At 36.1% G+C, this 20,560-nt stretch overlaps 1 protein-coding gene across 1 annotated transcript in view; it reads right to left on the bottom strand.

Annotated features, from left to right (window-relative positions):
- LOC102694707 (cadherin-22) overlaps positions 1–20,560 on the bottom strand; it is a 288,857-nt gene that overhangs the window by 185,768 nt on the left and 82,529 nt on the right. Inside the window, exon 2 of the mRNA XM_006639486.3 lies at positions 20,265–20,387. The gene's annotated coding sequence lies outside the window, so the exon portion shown is untranslated. The remainder of the gene's footprint in view (positions 1–20,264; positions 20,388–20,560) is intronic.

Genomic DNA, 20,560 nt, shown 5'->3' with positions numbered 1-20,560 from the left:
GAAATGTAGGCAGAAGTGATTCCTGTAAAGGATGTGCAGTCAAAGCAAAACTACAACTCCCTCAGAGACAAACATTACAAATGCATCCTAAGACAACTAGCTCAGACCTCCCAATATCTAAGCCCTGTAGATGAGCTCTTAACTAAAGAATGGAGTTATCTCTTGATGGAATATCAAAGCCAGCTTTCAGACAGACAGCTTTGGGAACTCTTGCAAAGATGGTCATATACAGTACTAAGCAATGGATTTCAGCATTGAGGGCATACACTGCAGTGATTCCCAACTTAATCCCTGGGGAACACTAAAATTCCCAAATTCTTATCTAAACAGCACCTAATCTTCAATTTTAAAATCTCCAGTGCATAGTTTCACATAAAACATAATAGCCCAGCTTTGATTGTAAACTACCTGAAGTCATATTCATGTTTTGTGCGCAGTTACTGTATATTTAAGAACCTTGTTCTGCATTACACATACTGACATCACACATTGCCAAAACACACTCATACTTACCTTAATTGTAAATGCTTTCCTTTTATCTGATTTTATGTGTTGCTCAACCTATAATACAGTTTTTTTTTTAAATTCTCTGTTATAATTACTGTTTTTGTGAACAGTTCTTTTCACTATGCTGCAACAGATGACTGGAAAGAATCACAGAGTAAATTAAAACTAGCTTTGTACCAGAGTGTCTTTTTAATTATAGGGTTAAATCACTATTAATTTAACTTGCAATTGCTAATCCTGTAATATAACTTTTAAACTAATCCTTTCTCTTCACTCTCTTTATTGTCTTTCTACTGCAGTGGTGTTCTTGGCCAGGTTGACGTTAAAAATGAAATGTTGGTTACATACAGTACATTTTAGATAAAAACGATGATGAATGATTCTGTGTAGCTGTTCAAAAATATATATTAAATATAGAGGGACGTAGACAAATCTTATAAGGCACTCTGGAGAAAGAGATGAGTAAAAAATAATATTAATACATTTCATTATCTGTATATATACAAATCAGAAAAATACGATAAATAAACAAAATTTAAATTAATAAGATTAACTAAAAGCATATTTATGCAAAGCCAGAAGCCGAACAATCTATAGACAGTGAACCTGTAGTAGGAAGCCAAGTCAATGCAGGTAATGAACGGCACTGGAAATGCTCTTTCATTCAACATGCTTACTGCTTGAGCTGAAATGATGAATCCTAATGATCCACAGGACTACTCCACAGTAATGTTCATGTACCATTACAAATATCTAACAAGCCATGGAAAAGACTCGATGAAGCTGAACTTTCATGCTCTGTCACAAATTAAAGCTTCTAGCGAGGGAAGAGAGTTTCATGGAGCTCTCAATACTTTTGTGGACTGTGGGTAGCTTACTGCTTACTGGCAGGGCTATAGACAGTACAGCTGGTGTGACAACATTAGTGCCTCAAAAAGCAGGGCCCCCTGCAAATATGAGACTGCAATTCCCAGTATAACACATGATGAGTTCAAATTAGCCATCCATCCATTTTATAACCTGTTCTTCCAATTTAGGGACGCGAGGGAGCCACAGGCTATTCTAGTAAGCAATGGGCACAGGGTAGGTTACACCATGAACAGGAGACCAGTTCACCACAGGGCAGACACACACAGAGAGAGAGAGACAGACACTTGCACCAGGGCTAACTTTCCCAGAAGCCAATTAACCTAAGTGTATATTTTTTTTACTTTGGGAGGAAGCCAGAGCACCTGAAGGAAACCCACGTGATCATGGGTAGAACACACAAATACACAAATAACACCAGAAGTCTGGAATTTAACACAGGTCCTCGGTGCTGCAATGCAGCAATGTTAACCACTGCATCACTGTTCTGCTCATGTTATACTGTATGTTTAAGAACTAATAGTTATTATTCTAATAAACTGTGATTCACTTGTTGTATACTGTATCGCTAATACTGAATGTCTGTCTCTTTCATTGGGACTTTTTAAGTATTCTCTTGTCATTTCCTTAAAAATGATTCTTGAACTAGATTTAGTTCTCTTGAACAAATTATACACAAAGACTATGGATAACTACTTGGTGTTTAGGTTTGGGATATTATAGAGCTGTTCTCCCGTGAAGGAAAGTGGATTTGGCATCTTTGGCAATATACTCAGCTTTTCTGATCCTTAAGTTAAAGAGCTGACTGCTACAAATGTGCTCAATGCCAGCCACACTGAGAGGAAAGACATGACTAATCATACTGGCGATAGAAGCTCATCCTCTACAATCCCTAAAGCCACCCTGACACCTCCCTCTGACTCAGCAGACAGGTCTGAGGCCAGATGCCAAACAAGACAAGAAAACCTTCTGATTCTTTTTTCCTTGTACCCAGTTTCCTTTTCTTTATGGAGCATCACTTACAGGTATACCTCTCTCTGAGGCCAGTGACGGAAGTAAGGGGGGAAACTGGCAGTCAGTTGCTGATGGCCTTTCACAAAGAGCCATGACTCACTGAATTCAAAAGGAATCACGCAGATCATTAAAAATGCTAATCTGAGAGAATTTACAGTCCCTTTATACAGTATGTTTCCTTTAGGGTCTGTCAGAATGAGATTTTTTTAAAATAACACGGAACTCTGACAACACAGTAGGGAACTATTTAGGATTAAACCCATCTGTTTCTAATTTGGGGGCTTCAAATATGTTTGAATATTTTAAGGAGGAAACTGCATTTATTAGAAGTGATTTAAACACAGTCAATGACACCAAAACTCCAAATCATAAGGAAAATGTGCACTAAAAGGGAGATACTGTAATGCACAATTATCAGCACTAGAAAATCATTTTTTTCTTTACAAGTTAGATCACATAATTTCAACAAAACATCCACATTTTCCATAAAATATGTTTAAACTTTTGTGTTAATTATAATGAGGATAAAAAATATTTTAAAAAAAAATATTTAACTATCATGTTACTGAGCATATTTTATTCTGCAAAGCTCACACTTCTATTATGAAGCTAGATTAATCCATTGATATTTTATACAGAAGAAGAAAGGCATTAAACATTGGATTCCCAGCTGACCATAATTACAGATCTCATTAAAGAGCATTAATAAATGCATCAAGCTTTTGGAGGAGCATTTGAAAGGGAAATGAATGCAGCATTGCCATCATAACCATAAGATGTGAATCAAGAAAGCGGATCACATGTGGTCCAAGGCTTCAAAATAGGCTTTGTTGATTGAAATGTATTTATTGTTTCAGGAACATGTGAAATAAATAATAGAAGAGACACTTCAAATTCAATGTCCCAATTTCCATTAATAGCCCCTAAGTGGATATTGATAATGATACCTAAATCTCAGCATTCCCTATACTCCAAAGTGCAAAATACAGTATATCCTCGTATTAACTGATATAATTAATAAATGCACATTAAAATAACTCTTGTACAACTAAATAAAAGGGAAACTCAAAAGTAAAAGAGAACAATTAGGAAATTTAAAATGAATGCAGTAATAAAATACAACATAGCCATTCACAGAAAAACATTAAGATTCTAACAAAGGCTTCATATAATCCTTTTTTTTCCTGTAAACAAATTCGTAATAGATCAGGAATGCATTGCCCATCACCCAGAGGGTTTTGCCGGTGATAAAATTAAATGTGACCACATTCTCCAGTTTCCAAAGTACAATAAACTCAAACTGCAGCCCAAGAAAGAATATTTACAGCACAGTGTAGAGATTACTGGGGAAGGAATTTCAAGGCATTCCAAGTTTTCATTGACCAAGACCAATGAAAGGTTAACTGACTAGCAGGTAGGTTAATTGGGTTTCATGTTACAAAGAAAAATGTAGAATTAAATAACATTTATATGAGTTTCTTCTAATTGCAGATCATTCCACAATCTAGAAGAATAAAGTTATAATCTGGTTCCATTGAAGATAACACCTGAAATTCAGCAGAAGGAAAACTACTTGTATTACATTCATTTTTTTTTTCTGTTAGAAGAAATATAGTATTTAATTAACCTTAACATGAAAATGATTGTTGAAATAAATGAGGCAGAGAGGCTGCTTTTCAACTCTAAACTGGATACACTTTTCTTTAACGCTCTTTCAACCCACTCTCTAAATAATTTCCATTGCCAGTGCATCCTGTGTCCTTGCAAAAAATCTGTTTTGTGCTAGAATGTATAAAGCGAGAAGTATTATTTCAATAAAGTTTTTGTTTTTAAAAAAGTCTACAAAACGTAGAAAGCTAGAGAACCGGAAGAGGGCTAAAATGTTGACAGGAGTTCATCGTAAATACTACAGTAGTTGGAGTTTCTGAAGCTTTTAAACTTTAGATGATGCAGAACTATGAAGTAGTGTTATTTAAATGAAACAACTTTAATGTGACACAAAGACAGCATTCACAATAACACCAAGCTGCTGATTTGTATTTGTTATAATGCTGAAACGTTTTTATTTGTAATGTTAGAACTAAACATCCTTCGGTTTACGTTAACCTGAGTTTCTGACTACATGGACATTAAAGATATTTGTATTGTGATAACTACAGAGATATCTGGATGGTTATAACATGGCTGTTGTAAGTGGTAATTTGAATTCTGCTGCTTTAAATAAAGTAGAATTAAAAAAAGCTTTTTGCTAGAATATGTTTCAACCAACAGCAACACCCACCATGACAGCTTTTGGCAATTACCATATTAACGCTGTGTACATATGGAATTATGCACCTGGAATAAGCACTGTTTAATAAGACATTTTAATACGTCTGGGATATGGCGTTTTTCTGGGACTGTGAACTGATTTAAAGTTTATTTGCCTGACTCCAACGGCGGATTACCTTACTTCATATAAATATATAGATATATGAAAATATCTCAGACTGCTTCCTCAGAGTCCTAAAATTCAGACTGCAAATTCTGAATGTGTTGCCACAGGCTATGCAGAAGTGTCCCCCTCTGGCCTACCTTATCTCCCAGTTCCTTAAGCGCAATATAACTTCGCCAGATACGCAAACATAGCACATTTATTACATCTGTACTCAAAGGGCACCGTAAATGCTGGAAGTAGCATCCAGAACCTGAAGAGAAGAACAAACATGAAGTGCCGAGGAGCTGTTTTCCAGGGTAACTAAGCCCCTGAGGAAAAGAAGCACAACTGAGGTTGTTGAATGAATATAAAATTCAAGAAAACAGTATTACCTGATTCTAGCCTGAACTTGTCAGATCTAAGGCTGGACTGAGGAGAACTCTGAGGAAAACCATGTTGCTGCTGGAAGTGATGTTAGACCAGTAGTTGGCAGTAGCGACAAGGGAAACAACTGTATTGTAGGAGGTTCTTTCCTTTGGATGATGTTAACCTGAGGTTCTGACTACATGGACATTAAAGAGAATGGGAATCCTGGCAAAATCCCACTCTAGGCCTGTTCAATCCGTTTTCCATATATTTACCCTTTAATTCAATTATTTAACTAATTTTGTTAATACAAATATGAATACAAATAAGAATACAATTACCAGACTTTATGTTATATACAGTAGCACCCTTCCCAAAGGAAATTAACTTACAAGGAAAGGTGATGAATGATTTAGCACAATTAAAAAATAGGGTTTTCAATTAAATAAAACCTTCTTATGGAGGTTTTGAGTCTGGACCTCCTGTAAGTCACAACCCTTCCTGGTACAAAATAGCAAACACATCACTCAAGTGAGCGTTCAGATTAAAAAGTGAATGAATTAATTAACTGGATCCTCCTATAAAATTTTCCATCCTTGAGGGTTCAAAACTACTATTCAAATGCAAGCAAATACTAATTACAGGAAATTGAGTTCCAACAAATGTAAAAGAAAATGGTTGTGGGGATATCCATAGTATTGCTGTCTTTGAAGATGCATTTTGAGGACATTTATCAAATGTATTTTAATGATCCTGGATAGTACCTTCATCTTGATTTTCCATATTTGAGGTGAAAGCCAAGTACAGGAGGTGTTTGGCTACAGATGCATTTCTCCATTTAATATCTGATATAATATGTTTGCCCAAATAAGGCACAGAATGATTATGTTCACTATCAAAGTACTTATTTTCCTATGTAGATTTTTACTCAACGGGGTTACTTAAACAATTATCATAACCTTGAATCCAAAATATAATAAAACATAATTTGATATTCACATTTTAAAACCCCTTTTCTGCCCATTATGCACTTAGCAAGCTTTTAAAAGTACAGCAGTGAACACTTGAAAGTTTAGATTATAGATATTAATAACAGGCAGACAACCACTGTGAAGCTTTATCAGACATGACCAGCCACACTAAAAGCTTATAGTTTCTATTGACCTCTATAAGTTTATTGTGGCTCAATTGGGGTTTTAATATTTATTTCTGGCACTGCTTGAGCTCTAACACAAAGTATAAAGTTCTAAGTAAAAGCATAATAAATGCTGCACACAGATTTTTGTTTGATTACTGTTATTACTGCCTTATTTAGACAGTTTTCTGTCCTCCCTTAACACAAAATATTGTGTTCTACAGTAGCTGTGACAAGCATGCAAGTCTGAAGGTAAATGAAGGAATATAATTTTAAGATTGTAAGTTATTAACATACTGTACATTCTTCCAGAACGTAATTAAACATAATGTGATTTTTGAAGACTGAGAGTACAAGGCTCACACAAACTGGGATGATAGTCCATTGCAGTTGAGCTTCACAAAAGATTCAATTGATAACTGAATATATACTGTATATACAGTATATATACAGTCGGGACTACTGAAGCAATCAGGAAGAAGTGTCTTGCTTAAAGGTACAATGGAAGGGTCCACACTGGTGAAAAAGCTACATTCTTCTGGTAATAAGTCTAAAATCATAACTGCTATTACTGTATATCAAGCTACTAAGGACATTGAAAGAACCCCATTCTTTTTGTTCCAACTAAAACTTACAAGTTTCAAATGTACAGTAGCAAAGCAGTACAGCTTGAATCCAAGAAAAACATTGTATAGATTATAATGTACAAGTCAGCAGCGCTTACATTTTATACCGGACTTTTTTTATACTGTACAAGATCTATACCAGAATTTATACCAGATTTTGTTTCTTAAAAACATTTCCAGCAAAATTCCCTTTAAAACATTGTAAACCTACCATTGATATCTCAACTAAAAATGGTGATAGATTTTATAATTCCCCCTAACAACAGCAATGTACTCCATCTTTTAATTTATTGTAAGCCCCGTGGGTAAAATGAAAACCTATATACACTGCTTCCCTAAAAAAATCTTTGAGCCTAGTTAAATTTAACTTAATGTTAATTTTCAATTAATGAACAGCCTAGTACACAAAAGAATCAGTGTAGACCATTGCTAGAGACGTGTGATATGAAAGAAGTGATTTACTCCTTTAATTTAACTGTGCAAGACATACTGTACCTCATTTCACCATACCTGCTGTGTAGCTGAACTGCTGGCACCAACTACCTGATGTGCACAAACCCAAAAGTACCTTGCTTCTATCTGCAATTCTGTGAGCTATAAAACTTGAAGTTATCAACATCATTACAAGTCAATTGTTTCCAATTTCAGATCCTGTTATTTAGTAGGGAAGGGTTCTCTCCAGCCAAAATATATGATCACCTCTAAAGCAAATTTCGTAATTGTTTCCCAAAGATTATTCTTCAAAAAGACACATATGAAAAAACATTCATACACTGAAGGAGACAACTCTGTGGTAAAAAAAAAATGTCATCTGTTCTGTCAGTTTGTCACATATCAGCCTGAGAAAGAAAATGGCTTTTGTAGAGAGATATGAGGGGGAAAAGTATAATTTGTTTTATGCTAGTAGGAACCACAGGCAGGAGTTTATAGGATTGTGAGAAAGCGAGAAGTGGCTAAAGGAGAAAGACAACTATTAAGGATAAAAAAGAGTTACAATGACACACACTTGGTATAACTGAATAATTTGTATCTACATGGAGTGAGAGACATTAGGGAGACAAACAGTAACTATGGGCTCTCTGTGGAGTCAGTAACTATAGGCTCTCTGTGGAGGGACTAAGACTCCCCTGGACTAATGGAAAGGTGTATAATAGCATCCAGGAGGAAAAAGTCTTAGTCTTAACACTCCAGAGAGAATGCTCAATAACAAAGGGTTGAGTTGGCTTACAGGCTTCTGGGACATAGTGAGCAAAGGGATGTTTGAGGAATCATAGCTTAAGCTGTACTAAGTGTACTAAGAGGCATTGCAAGTGTTAGATGGGTTTAAGCTTAATGAAGAAAGAAGTGATTTCATGACATGGTGTGATTTGGGTAGAATACTCCAGTGTCTGAGTAGCTTAGTGAATGATGATTAGTGAAGACAAGGGTTAAAGAAGGATCTGAATAAGTAAGATCCAGAGAGAAGAACAAATCAAGACTGCACAGATTTCCCTGAAAGGGGACCATCAAAAGTATTAGGAATCTGGAGATGTTCCATCCTTGAGTCTGCATGACAGGCCTTTTGCAGATGCAGAAAATTAAAGTGACTTGCTAGCATGGTTGTGTTAAGGTGTTATGTGTGTTGGTGATGTTACAAGGTTGTTTTGGGACTGCTTGACTATGACAACCTATGCTCTTGTAAAAATAAACCATGGTTTCTTCAATGTCAAAATTGTGGACAGACCCCCAGCTCATCAAGAAACCCCTAATCATGGAGTAAATTTCTTAAATTCTTAAGCTACATAAGTGTTTTCAAAATCTGAGCTTTTAGGTTTCTTGCAAAACTATTTCATTAAGTTGGTACTGTTACGAGCGGTTTTACTTTCAAAACTAAAGCTTGCAATAGTTAGTCTCCTTCGTTTTTTTGTGACTACAGTATTGTATACAGTTTACATACTAGATTATGATGTACTTAACTAAGACGTCTTCCTAAGCAGGCTGACAAATTTAAAATAGCAAAAAAGCATTCTGTCAGGAACAACCTCATCAGCCTGACACTCACAGATTTTCTCTAAACTGTTCAACCACCACTGAAAACTTTTTACCTCTGAATCAAAAGACCATAGAGAGAGACATGCCTTTTGCTGTTGGAATCCAAGAAACCATGGGCAACCTTTCAATTTCTGCTGGTTGAAATTGTTAAAAAATACATTGAATTACATGAATGTAATCTTAAATCATTGCTCATTGAGTTGCTTTTGTTTTCACAAAAAAAATAAGGAGTACCTTTAGCATAGTGGGAATTTTATTGTGACTTACAGTACCACAGCTAAGAAAGCTGAAGGAAGAGGCTTTGCTTTCAAGCAGTCAGTATTTAGAGACTAGACTAGACCTACTTTTTTCATAAACAGTCATCAGCTCCAAAGCACCTCATGTATTGCAAACTGAAATATGGATAGCAAAGAAATGTCGAGAATTACACTATATGCACAGGAGTACCGTTCCTCTGACATCATTCAGACCCACCATAGATAACCCTATGGTGCGATATTGAACCAAGATGGATGTCTGGTAATTGGAAAGTGCTGCAGAATGAGAGACAGCTGTGCTGATTGAGTCTAGAGCACTTGGAGGAAATGAATTCAACAGAAGAGAAGAACTGTCTGGATAGGTTCCTTGTGGAATTCCCCCACCACAGAGTAATCAGGGAACCTACAGTATAAGACTTACTGACAGTTGATTCAGTGAGAATGAATACTCCTATTCTAAATGTACTGTATAGAGAGTTTGAGAGAAGAGTGACAGATAGAGAGTGTGTCAGAAAAGCCAGCATGGGGTGCAACAGGTCTGCCCATTCCTCCCTAGAAGGGGAACAATGTCAGAGAGTAGAGCAGTAGAGCTTAAAATGGCAAAAGATAAGTTGATGGTAGTTTTGCAGTGTAAACAGGGAATGCAGGGAGGGCTGGTGTTGTCATTTTATGGTATTTTAAGAATGACTTTACACTTTGCTGTATGGTGACCCTACCAATTTCTCCTTTACAAAAGCAATTAAAAATACATTTTCATGAAAATGATTTACGATGTATAGTATCTAAAACTATATTTTTGGCTACAGAACATTAAAACTATGAGTACAAGTAAGGATAAGGTCAGAGAGAATTTGTAAAAGGAATTATTCTTCTCAAGCATATACCAAGCTACCTGTACCAATGAAATATTTACCTTCTGTAAAGTGATGAAAAATGTCGGTTTGTGTTATAGATGATATCCCTGTTGCAATTTTGATCATGTTCTTCAAGTGATAAAAGAAAAATAAACACAATTCAAATGGATAATGGTGTACAGCCTCCCATCATCCTGTATTAAAATATGTCAGAGCTGTTTAGGGAGCCTGTTTTCTTAAACTGCAGTATGTACAGTACAGTGTGTAAGCAGGTGAAAAAGATCCTGATGCATACTGACAGCACTCAAATACGCAAAGTGTTGAGTGTGCTTTCTGTGTTGTCTGTCATGGGAAATTAAAACTAACCACCTAGGTTTTGGGATGCAAAGTTTCATCTTCTCATTACTACCACTGTAGGATTCTAGTGCAGAGCTGCCAAAAACAGAAAAACCGTGCTGCATCTGTGATTGAAAGACTAAGAAGAGCAATGTGTCTTTTTGCCTTATTTGAAGAAAATTAAGAAAGTTTGAGCAGTTCAGGTCACCCTCAACCCCATAATATGCTGAGTATCAGCAAACTGCAAGAAACAACCTAAACAAAATATACAGTAGGTTGCAGACTACATGGTTCTGAAACATTTGCACTCAATCCTGTTGCATTCTTCTCAGAGGATTGCCTTTGGTAATGGCTGTGTTGTGGTTATTGCTATGTGGGATCGAACAGTACCAGTAATTAAGAGGACTGGGATCCAGGGAATGTTCTGGTCATGGAAGCTGGTGAAAGTGTGCCTAATGCTACTCAAGTCTGTCATGTGTTGCCTACCATTTTGAGAGTCTAATTATTGGTCTGGGAGTTTCTGCTGAGAGAACACTGCTAAATTTGCTTCCATTGGCAATCATTTTTAAGTTATTAAATGACACCTCCACTGTACCTACTCTCATCTATGCAGTCTTTAGGTATGTGCTTAAGGCTATGGTCTGTCACTCACTCATCATTTTCAAGTTCAAGTTCATGTTTATTTGTCAATTCCAGCCATATACAAGTATACAGTGGAACGAAATATCGTTGGTTCTGGTCCACAGTACAAATACAGGCACTGTTTAGTAACATTTTAATAATTACATGAACAGTACTTACAAGTAGGACGTAGTATGCTCTTTAAAAACCAGCACATACTGTACAGTACAAACACTGCAACCTGTCCTGCTGTGCCTGCGGCAGTGGGAGGAATAGCACTGAGGCTGAACAAGGGGAGATATTGAAGCATCATCATTATTATTACTGCTATCGTCATTATTATCATTATTAATGTCTCACAGGCTACTCTTTTATCACCTGCAGCTGTTATTTTTATCCACAAACTGCAGTTTCTAGAATAAGGCAAGCAGACATTCAGGTGATGTAATGGCTAAATTCAGTGTACATACACATTAACAATGGCATCCCAATCAAAGTTTGGAAATGGCGCACAACCAGAATGTATACAGCCCTTAGATAATTCTATTGGCATTCCTAAATCTGTTAGAAACCCTTCACCCTGTCCCCTTTGCTGATTCTGATCTTGTCAAAGTCTTTTAAAATTGCTACCAAAATACCAGCCCACGTTTAAACAGCTAGTGTAGGTGGAGTGGGTCAACTGGGGTAAAGCACCACACTCAAAATACAACTACAGTGGGACCTTGAACCCACAACTCACAAGTTATAAGAATGGAGATCTACCCACCACACTACAGACACAGTAGCAGGTAAATTGAATCACACACAAGTCATATGATTACGACACATTCACAACCAAGAGGTTTATTTTGATCTGGATAGTCTCACTACACGTTTCAACAGAGGTCCAAGGAGACTTTACCTAGAAAATTCAGATGGAAAAAGCAAGCTACATAGGGAACATTTAATTGAAGCAAAGAAATGGGGGAAAAGGATGAAATGTTGACTGCCATCTTCATTTTCTGCTGGTCATTGCTACTGGCTTTCAATCTCACTGAGGTTTGCAATTGAGTTAAACAGGCAGATAAGAAGCCTGCTTACACATTATAGCCACAAGCCCAGTTGTTATTCTGCTACCTTCGCCACAATCTCTTAACCAAATGTGTACATTTTAACTTAACTAAGAGTCCTTAAGGCATATTCATTATTCTTAATTAGCTCTCCATACTGGACACAGACTGCAGTTGCCAGTCATGTCAGCCAGATGGACAACTGCTGCAAGGAAACCAGGAGGGGCCTGATAGTTGAACAGGGGAGGGAGAACTTCCTCATTTTTGGAGGCTTCCATGAAAACAGCTGGCAGTGCAAGATAACTTTGTGTCTGTTTTTTTTAAGCTTAGAGTGAACTGCAACTGAAAGCAGTGCAACTACTGTATATGCATGTATGCGCAAAAGGAACGAGAAGCATGTAAATTGGAAGTGAGCTGAGCAGACTTTACAACAAGACCGGACAAGTACAGTATGTTCTGACTCTTTGCCTGTTGGCTGAAGGGACAACCAGAATTTACCTAACCCTTAGACAATTCTGTCTGCATTCCTGAATCTGCTATAAACTCTTCACACTGTTCCCATTTCTGCTTCTGATCTTGTCTTAAGTCTTTTAAAATAGCAACACCATTCTCCCACAATGGACTTGTAAAGAAAATCAAGACTTAGTTTTCCAGGACTTGGTACCATTTGCTCAGAGTTGAGGCTGAGACTTACAGTATTCTCCTACATGAATAATGTGGGACAGTTTGGTTTTAGCAGTTTCTTTATGGTAGAAAAAAGCTGCTGGATCTAGCAGACTCTATCATATCATATTATAACTCAACAATGTACCCTTTGTCAGAAGAATCTCAAAGTTAGACAATCTGCTTTCAGATTCACGTACAGAAATAATGTTAGACTGCTTCTTACCACAGAATGATCAATGAGAAATGTAGATTTTTTCTATAGAACATTCCTATAGCGTCTTAAATCAAACAAAGTTGCTGCACCAAAATTCCACTTCGGTTCTATATTTCTAAAGAATACAGTATATATTCTATAGTGGCCTGTGCAGCTTTTGAGGTTTGAGCCTCTTGGAAACTTTCAGATAATATAGTGTCAGAAAGCCTTCAGCTGAAAACCAGTGGAACCAGTTTCATGCATCATTGCTACCATCACAACCTTAGCTGAAGATACCCCGGCTAGAAAATGTGATGGGATTAAAAAACAAATGTTTGAAAACCTTGTCAAATACAGTGCATGCCATGACCTGCTCAAGCTGTTCATGCTGCTGGCTGATGTCCAACATGTATTTGGTGGCAGTCAGGGGGAGCTGAAATCCAAGGAAATTGCTTTCAGGATGTTATTTTCCATTCATTACACCAAGAGTGTGTCCTTTAAGCTCCTGTTTGTCTCATCACTTGAATATCTGACTATTTTGTTTTTCAGTTAGGGATCTACTGGGAAGGTTTTAGCAGTTTTTAAGAGTGACTAAGAGCTCTGCAGACATAATCCATTTCAGTGCACTTACTTTAACATCAGTTCTACTCTGTCAGATCTCCTTCAAATTGAGCTTTTCCTAGTTTATGGTCAGAGGTTTGTTACAAATGTATTTATTTCCCTTTATCTGGTTGCTATAAAATCATTTTTTATTCAAAGGGAGACGAAAAAGAGGCAGCAATTCTGTAGAAGGATTAACTTCATAACAACAGTAGCAGCTGACACATTAAAAGCGATTTGAAATGTATGTACAACGGAAATAAACGCAGACAGAATTCTGGTATTTACGAAATACTGCTCAAGTCATTTTCTTTTGTAAAACAAAGAAAATGCAATGTAAAGCTCACACTCTGCATATCCAAAGGAAAAGAGATGCACAAATATCACACCTTTTCCATATCAGTATTAATATCTTGTGCCTTTTGTTTTCTTTATTGTGTTCTGAAGCTAAATATCTTATGGTTAAAAGGTAGGAACATTTGTGAAGTATTGACAAGGTATGTCCAAAATATAGCATTTGCCTGTAAGGAGTGCTTCTTTCCTAAGCAGCAATATTAAAGCTGCCCTCTCTATTGTTCACTAAACCGTAATAACACAACTTCAGTGGCCACTGGCCCTATAAGCCTGACCCTGCAGAGCTACAGGGCCTTTCAATATTTGTGGCTCAGTGTTTCTCTCTATTAATTATCATTCACAATTAGCATAATCTTGAGTCCCTGAGTCAAGATACCTATAGTATAATACCTGAAGGACAGCAGGTCTCCACCACTAAGGACAGAGACCACTAAGCAGCATGAACACACATTTAAAACAAGCTAATAGCAAAAATAAACTAATTTGCATATGTATATTAATATTTTGTCACTTTGGCTTTTCCACCCTGGAAAATATCCCTCCATTTATTGTCTCCTTGCAGCAGACACCAGCCTCATTATGCTGGAAGCTTGTTCAGAAGCAAATAATTAAATAAACTCAAGCTGTACCTTTCAGTGTGTGCAAATAGCTCTCACCGAATCTAATCTGATTTCAAAGGAGTATTTAAAGAGAAAGTGTTTTCATTTCTACTGACAAGCTGTAGGGATTTTTTTTTACACGAAGGCTATAAGATGGTAAACCCCATTTTTAACAGTTTTTGGAACTCTTTATTCCAGGAAACACAGATTCATACTGTACAGCAGAAAACCTAAACAAAGTAAAACGCTGTAAGGAGCTTACACAGTATACAGTATTACATTTTTAGGCACATGTGGTATGTGACATTCATGTAAGATTATATGTCCTTTTCATCTCTTCCATGCTTTGTCTCTTTATTTGGGCTTTAACATTAAGTGTAATAGACTCATACAGTATCCAAGCAAAAATGTCTAAAATATTATTGATTATTGAAGAAAATTTCCCACCATACCTGAATTTCATAAAAATCTTTCTAATTTAACTCGAATGTTACATGTAAACGGTTTCAAGGGCAAAACAGATATTAGCCTATTCTACCCAGTTTACAACAGTTACTGTATCTGGAAAGAAGATACCCCACATGTATGTAGCCCTTGTCTGCTTTAAGAGCTATAAATGAAATAAAATAAAAAAAAAAATTCAGTTACGCTAATGAGTCCAATGTAGACTCCTAATATTTAAAAACATGGAAGTTTCTCCACCTAATGGAAGTACTTGATTAAGGTTCACATATCTTCTGCCCTTGAGAGCGAAGGATGACACATAACCAAACCATACTGTATGTACAGTATTAAAGTCCCAACCTCTGTTTTACATATCTAAATTGTGAGACTAAATTGTGAGCATCTTGAGTTGATTTTATAAAACACTGAAGCAGAATCTATGTACTTGAATTGTTTTAGCAAATAATTTGAGACAATGCAATTATAAGTAGACAACTCCATGACCTGGGAGTCCAAATCAGTTTTCCCAACAGAGCTGGACCCGTGAAATGGAATCATTAAACTATCTTTCTGATGGTAAATATCAGGACATTGAAATTAACTGTCCTGAAGACTGTGGAATATCTGATCTTTAAAATTGGACCTTTAAAATATTTTATATGCACATTTCTTGGTAGTTTTTTAATGACCACTTACCAGAATGTTACAGATTAGTTGAATGAATATGTTTGTGTTTTCCTTCCCATATTTATATAGTCTTTTTAAGATATACAATAGCATTATTATATACTATGTACATACATATAGCATATACAGTATAAAGTTATAGTATTTGGATTGTCAGTTATTCTATGTCTTTACTTAAAAGAGAGCTCTGGAAGATTTGAAATCCTAATGAGATGTTGTTTAATTTGGACACAGGTAAGATACTGTACCTAATAAGCAGTTATTTTAAACAGCAATCCCATTTGTGGAATAAATGTTGAGACACACTGCCCCTCTGTTATACAACACTGACAAGTATCTACCTGTTTTAATAAATCAAACTGGGAAGAATATTTATTTTTACCACTATTTCTGACTCACAGAGATATTTGAAACTCTATGCACTGAGTGAAGTTCACTTGGGTTCTTAATAAAAGATGGATATAATCTAAATAAAATAATCATCATCTGATAAAGAGGAAATTTGATATTTCATACTGTGTGGTTCTTTCTGAAAGTAAAAAAAGAAACAGTCAAGGTACTAAGTGACAGTTTTTCCAGGATATTCTGTCATAAGTTTGAAGAAGTCAAAACTACAGCAGCAATGTAAAAAAAAATGTAAATGTAAAAATTTATTTCACCCTTGGGGGAAAATATAATGGCCATACATTAGTTTTATATTATAAAGTGAGGATATGGTAAGGGCCATATTGAACTGTAAACATGACATTTATTTGGAAAAGAAAAGAAGGATTACCCCATATGCCCCTTCCTAACCCCCTATATCACTAACTAACACCTTTTAGGGTCTTTGAGGGAAGTGTAAAAAGATTCCCACTACAGTACATAACCATTTAATCCAGGCTTACAGGATAATGATTACTCCAGAGATGTCATAGATGAAGCAAGAAGGTACTATATTAACTGATATATTTGCATTTGTTGAAGCAGATTCACTTTAGTCAAAGTAAGGTAGCAAATCCGAAATGTGCTGTTCTTCATTATGCTACTTGGACATGCTGTACAGTAAGTCGCTGAGGAGCTTGAAAGGTCAAAAGACTGACTTGAGTTGGTGGGAGAGTAGTTCAGAGGAGCCTGTCAGTGCCTCTTTATTCTCACTATCTATGTATAGACATTATTTACTGTATGAAACAAAAAATTAACAAGACAGAAGACAGAGCATCACAGTCCCATCATTTACCCTTTGTGTCACATTATACTTTGAGAATTTAGTGGTGAGATATACTTGTAAAACAAGATAGAGAACCGATATGTTGGCCACTGAAGAGCTTGTTCTCGTCTTTCTGCCCAAGGGAAGATACAGTTTGTGTCCTTTAAACCCAATGTCTAGTAATAAGCCTTCTCTCCCACATCAACCTCAAACTGGGGATGTTAATTGGAAGTTCAGGCCCTACAGTTTATTATTTTTACAGACTTCACACCAATCATATCTGTGCTAAGAAAGGTTGTAGCTTATTAACAGTCCTTTGTCAGACTGTGCTATAGATAGACAACCTAAGACTATGTTCATCTCTGATACCATCTTTTAAATTTTCTTTGGTAATGTACTTCAAATAAAAAAAGACTTCTGTCTCAGAAAGAGCTCAAAGTAGAGCTACTAGGATAATTCCTAGTTTCAAAACATCTCAGACTTGTTAAATCAAACTGCATCTTGAAAAAATGAGATTGTAAATGGGTTTGTTTTACATATTCAAGATCCTGGATAGAAACTCGCAAAAGAATGAAATGAAACTAGAGGAAATGAGAGAAAAAGTAGGAGTCAAAACAGAGGCTGTACATCACACAAAACACCATGGTGTGTCTGGAACAAATTGCCTGGCCATGTTGTTTATCCGACTTCCTAGGGGAAAAAAAGGCTGCAAGAAAACATTTGATGAGATTTGTGGATCAATAACATACTATCAAGTCCAATAGTGTGGGCAATATGAACTCAATGCCCTCCTCTCAGCTATAGCTATTCTTATAGTATGTACCTTCATATATTTTTTGTAAATAATCATAGAATTTCAGATTCTTTTTCTCCTTTAACCCACCAGCATTGCATAGCATAGCTTTAATACATGTTAGCAGAACCAGTTTCAGACTGAATTTTTGCATATTTTATAAGAAGGTGATTTCTTTGAATATGTACATTTGCTGTAGTTGTATTTTATTTATTATATTTGCACATGCATGCATTTGTGCAAATGTAAGTGTGCACACTTTACACATCTTTTGTTGAATTCTACAGTATTTCATTGTCATGACTATTCAGTTTCAACAAGAAAGTGTGAAAGCACAAAATAATGGCATTTCAGCACCTCAGGCTCATCAGAATAGTTTGGTCATTGGGGGTACAGAATTAATGAGCACATTATAGCTGAGCACACGAGCAATTAACTGGCTGCGCATCTGACATGCAAACAAGCAAAGTTTGAGAATTATCTAATTATCTGCACCATGGCACAACTAGTCTGGTCATCCATTAATTTTGAAAAGCTACCTCAGAACTTTAAAACTGATAAACAAAAACAATACTGGAGAAAAGCATTGTGTTCACTCCACAGGAACTAAAAAAGAGAAACTTGTATTCTTTCTCAATGCAGTTTTCTTCTTTGAAAGAAAACAAGAATGACTGGTTGATGTGTGCGAATGTGTGGCTCTGCATTGCATCAGACTCCTAGTGTTTCAAGCAGTGATTGTGAAAAGACAGTACAATCTTAGTGTAACATTCTCCTCTTGCTTTATTAAACTGATGTTGCTAAAAAGTGATGTAGAGGATAAGTGTTAAGCCAAGTAAAAACAACAAAAACAAAGCTAATTTCACCCTCTTTACTATCAAAGCATGACCAAAGTAATAATAGAAGCACAAAGGATGTGGCTCAACTTGAACACCTTCTGATTCTACGGTGATTTAAAATTATTGTCACAGCCTCCCAGCAAAACTTTACACTAAGTGTCACAATTGTTATAAGTGATTGGCACATGCTACTAGTGCTGCCTTTTAGAGTGTCCATTGTTTAGTAACTCTTTACACTTGCACTAATTTAAGGGGTTATTGAATTAACTTTTCTGTTCAGTTAAAAACTGAAGCTTGGTTTTTGCCTCACGAAGTTCCACAAAAGAAGAGAAAGCATTAGACAGCTTTTTAGGATGCTAATCTTACAAATAAAAAGACAGAAAGATTTTTTCTTAAAAAAAAACTTTTTTTTTTTTTACTTTTCATCCTCTGGTGTGATGAATCCCAGAATTGTTTGCTGGAGAAACATTACTTCTGCTGCAGGGTGAGAAGAGACAGACTGTTTCCGCAATCGATACAGTCTGCCCACTCACTGAAATACCTGCACATTCAACATACCCAGTCTGTCCTGTTTAAATTTGCTAAGGCTTAACAAGGATTTTCACCTTATAGGGTCAAGGTCTGCACAATCAAACTGAGCCATTGGCTCTCAACCTTCCCACTTGATTAGACTTAGTTTAAAAACAAAGAACAAAATGAATCTTGGCAATTTTTCTCCATTTTCCATTAAAACCTAAGGATATTTAAATACCTTTATTATTCTTCCCTCACAAAAATTGTATTAAATAAGTAAGGAAATAAAAATTTGCATTTTCCCATATAACAGTTATTATTAAATAATGAGTCTATCATGAACTTGAAGTCTCAATGGACTGGATGAATGTACCCACATAAAATACACATACTTCATTGAAATAACAGGTTAAAATTCAGATATAATTTGCATTTAATGTCCTTTAACTTACCAGATGATAGATGGCTTGTTAATTGGTAGGGATAATCTCTGCGTACATAATGAGCTTGTTGCTGTGACCTTGCTCCCCTGAATTCTCAAGGGTGTACAAATCCCCTGGGTTAGGAGGCCTCATATTTGCTGTTGCACAAGGGTATCTAATCTAGATCTGTCTCTGCAGGGATGTACTCCAGCTCCTAACTGGCCAATCCCACTAATTATTGACTTAATTACGCAAGTTTAACAGCTTTTCACAGACCTTAAGGTGATGGTGAAGGATGCATAAAACATGATGTTCTGCAGATCCCCAGGTTTAAAGATTGGATCACCTTGACACATCTTATAGGGTGTGTACTGGGCTCTTGAAATTGGGCTGTTGTCTGAGTTAATAAGACTGTTGTTTGAATGGATAGTTTAACAGGTTATACTACAAGCCAATGGATGCCGTTGTGTGGTAATGGTGCACTTTTCTTGCTGTTATATTTTTAATAACTCAAAGTTATGTTTTAGTTACATATTTTGTTCTGTAAAGTTCATATTTGAACCATATACAGTATGTTTGTGTTCTGCTTTTTTTTTTCCAAATCTGCCACTTTGAGATTTATCTGAGATTGTGGAAAATATCTTCTTTTGAAAATCCTAATTTTAAACAATTGTTCTATTATGCAATAGTTGTCTTAAAGTTGTCTATTATACCTTGATGGTAAGATTAATGGATGATGATTACAGTGCAGTTTAGAGTCTGGGCATGGAAGTGAATGTTACATGCAGTATAATCATAAAACAGACCATTTTGCTGTGGACAACCCTGTAGTTTACAAAGGTATTAGCGCTAGTAATGACATTCAAATGATGCTGAGTCTTTTTCTTACCTGTGTATAGTGGTTGCTTCATTCAGAGGTCTATTTGTACTGAGGCAATCTACCAGAATGATGATTTCATGCTGTGTTTTTTCCAAATGACCATCATCATTGCTTAAAGCAGGTTAAGCGCCACTGAAAAGGAAAAAAAGACAAAGTTATTTACTTTGCAATGAGCTCTTTGGAGATGTCTCTCCCCACATTCAATATTCTAATCTGTGCACTGACCTTGTTTTAAAGAGCCAATTGTTTCTCTGCTGATTTCTAGCATTGTATAGATTGCTCTTTTAGCTTTCCATTCTCTCTTT

Source organism: Lepisosteus oculatus, chromosome 16 (genome assembly GCF_040954835.1).
Source record: "Lepisosteus oculatus isolate fLepOcu1 chromosome 16, fLepOcu1.hap2, whole genome shotgun sequence".
Classification (NCBI taxonomy): domain Eukaryota; kingdom Metazoa; phylum Chordata; class Actinopteri; order Semionotiformes; family Lepisosteidae; genus Lepisosteus; species Lepisosteus oculatus.
Note: the sequence above shows the minus strand (reverse complement) of the source record. Positions and strands in the feature narration are given on the sequence as shown.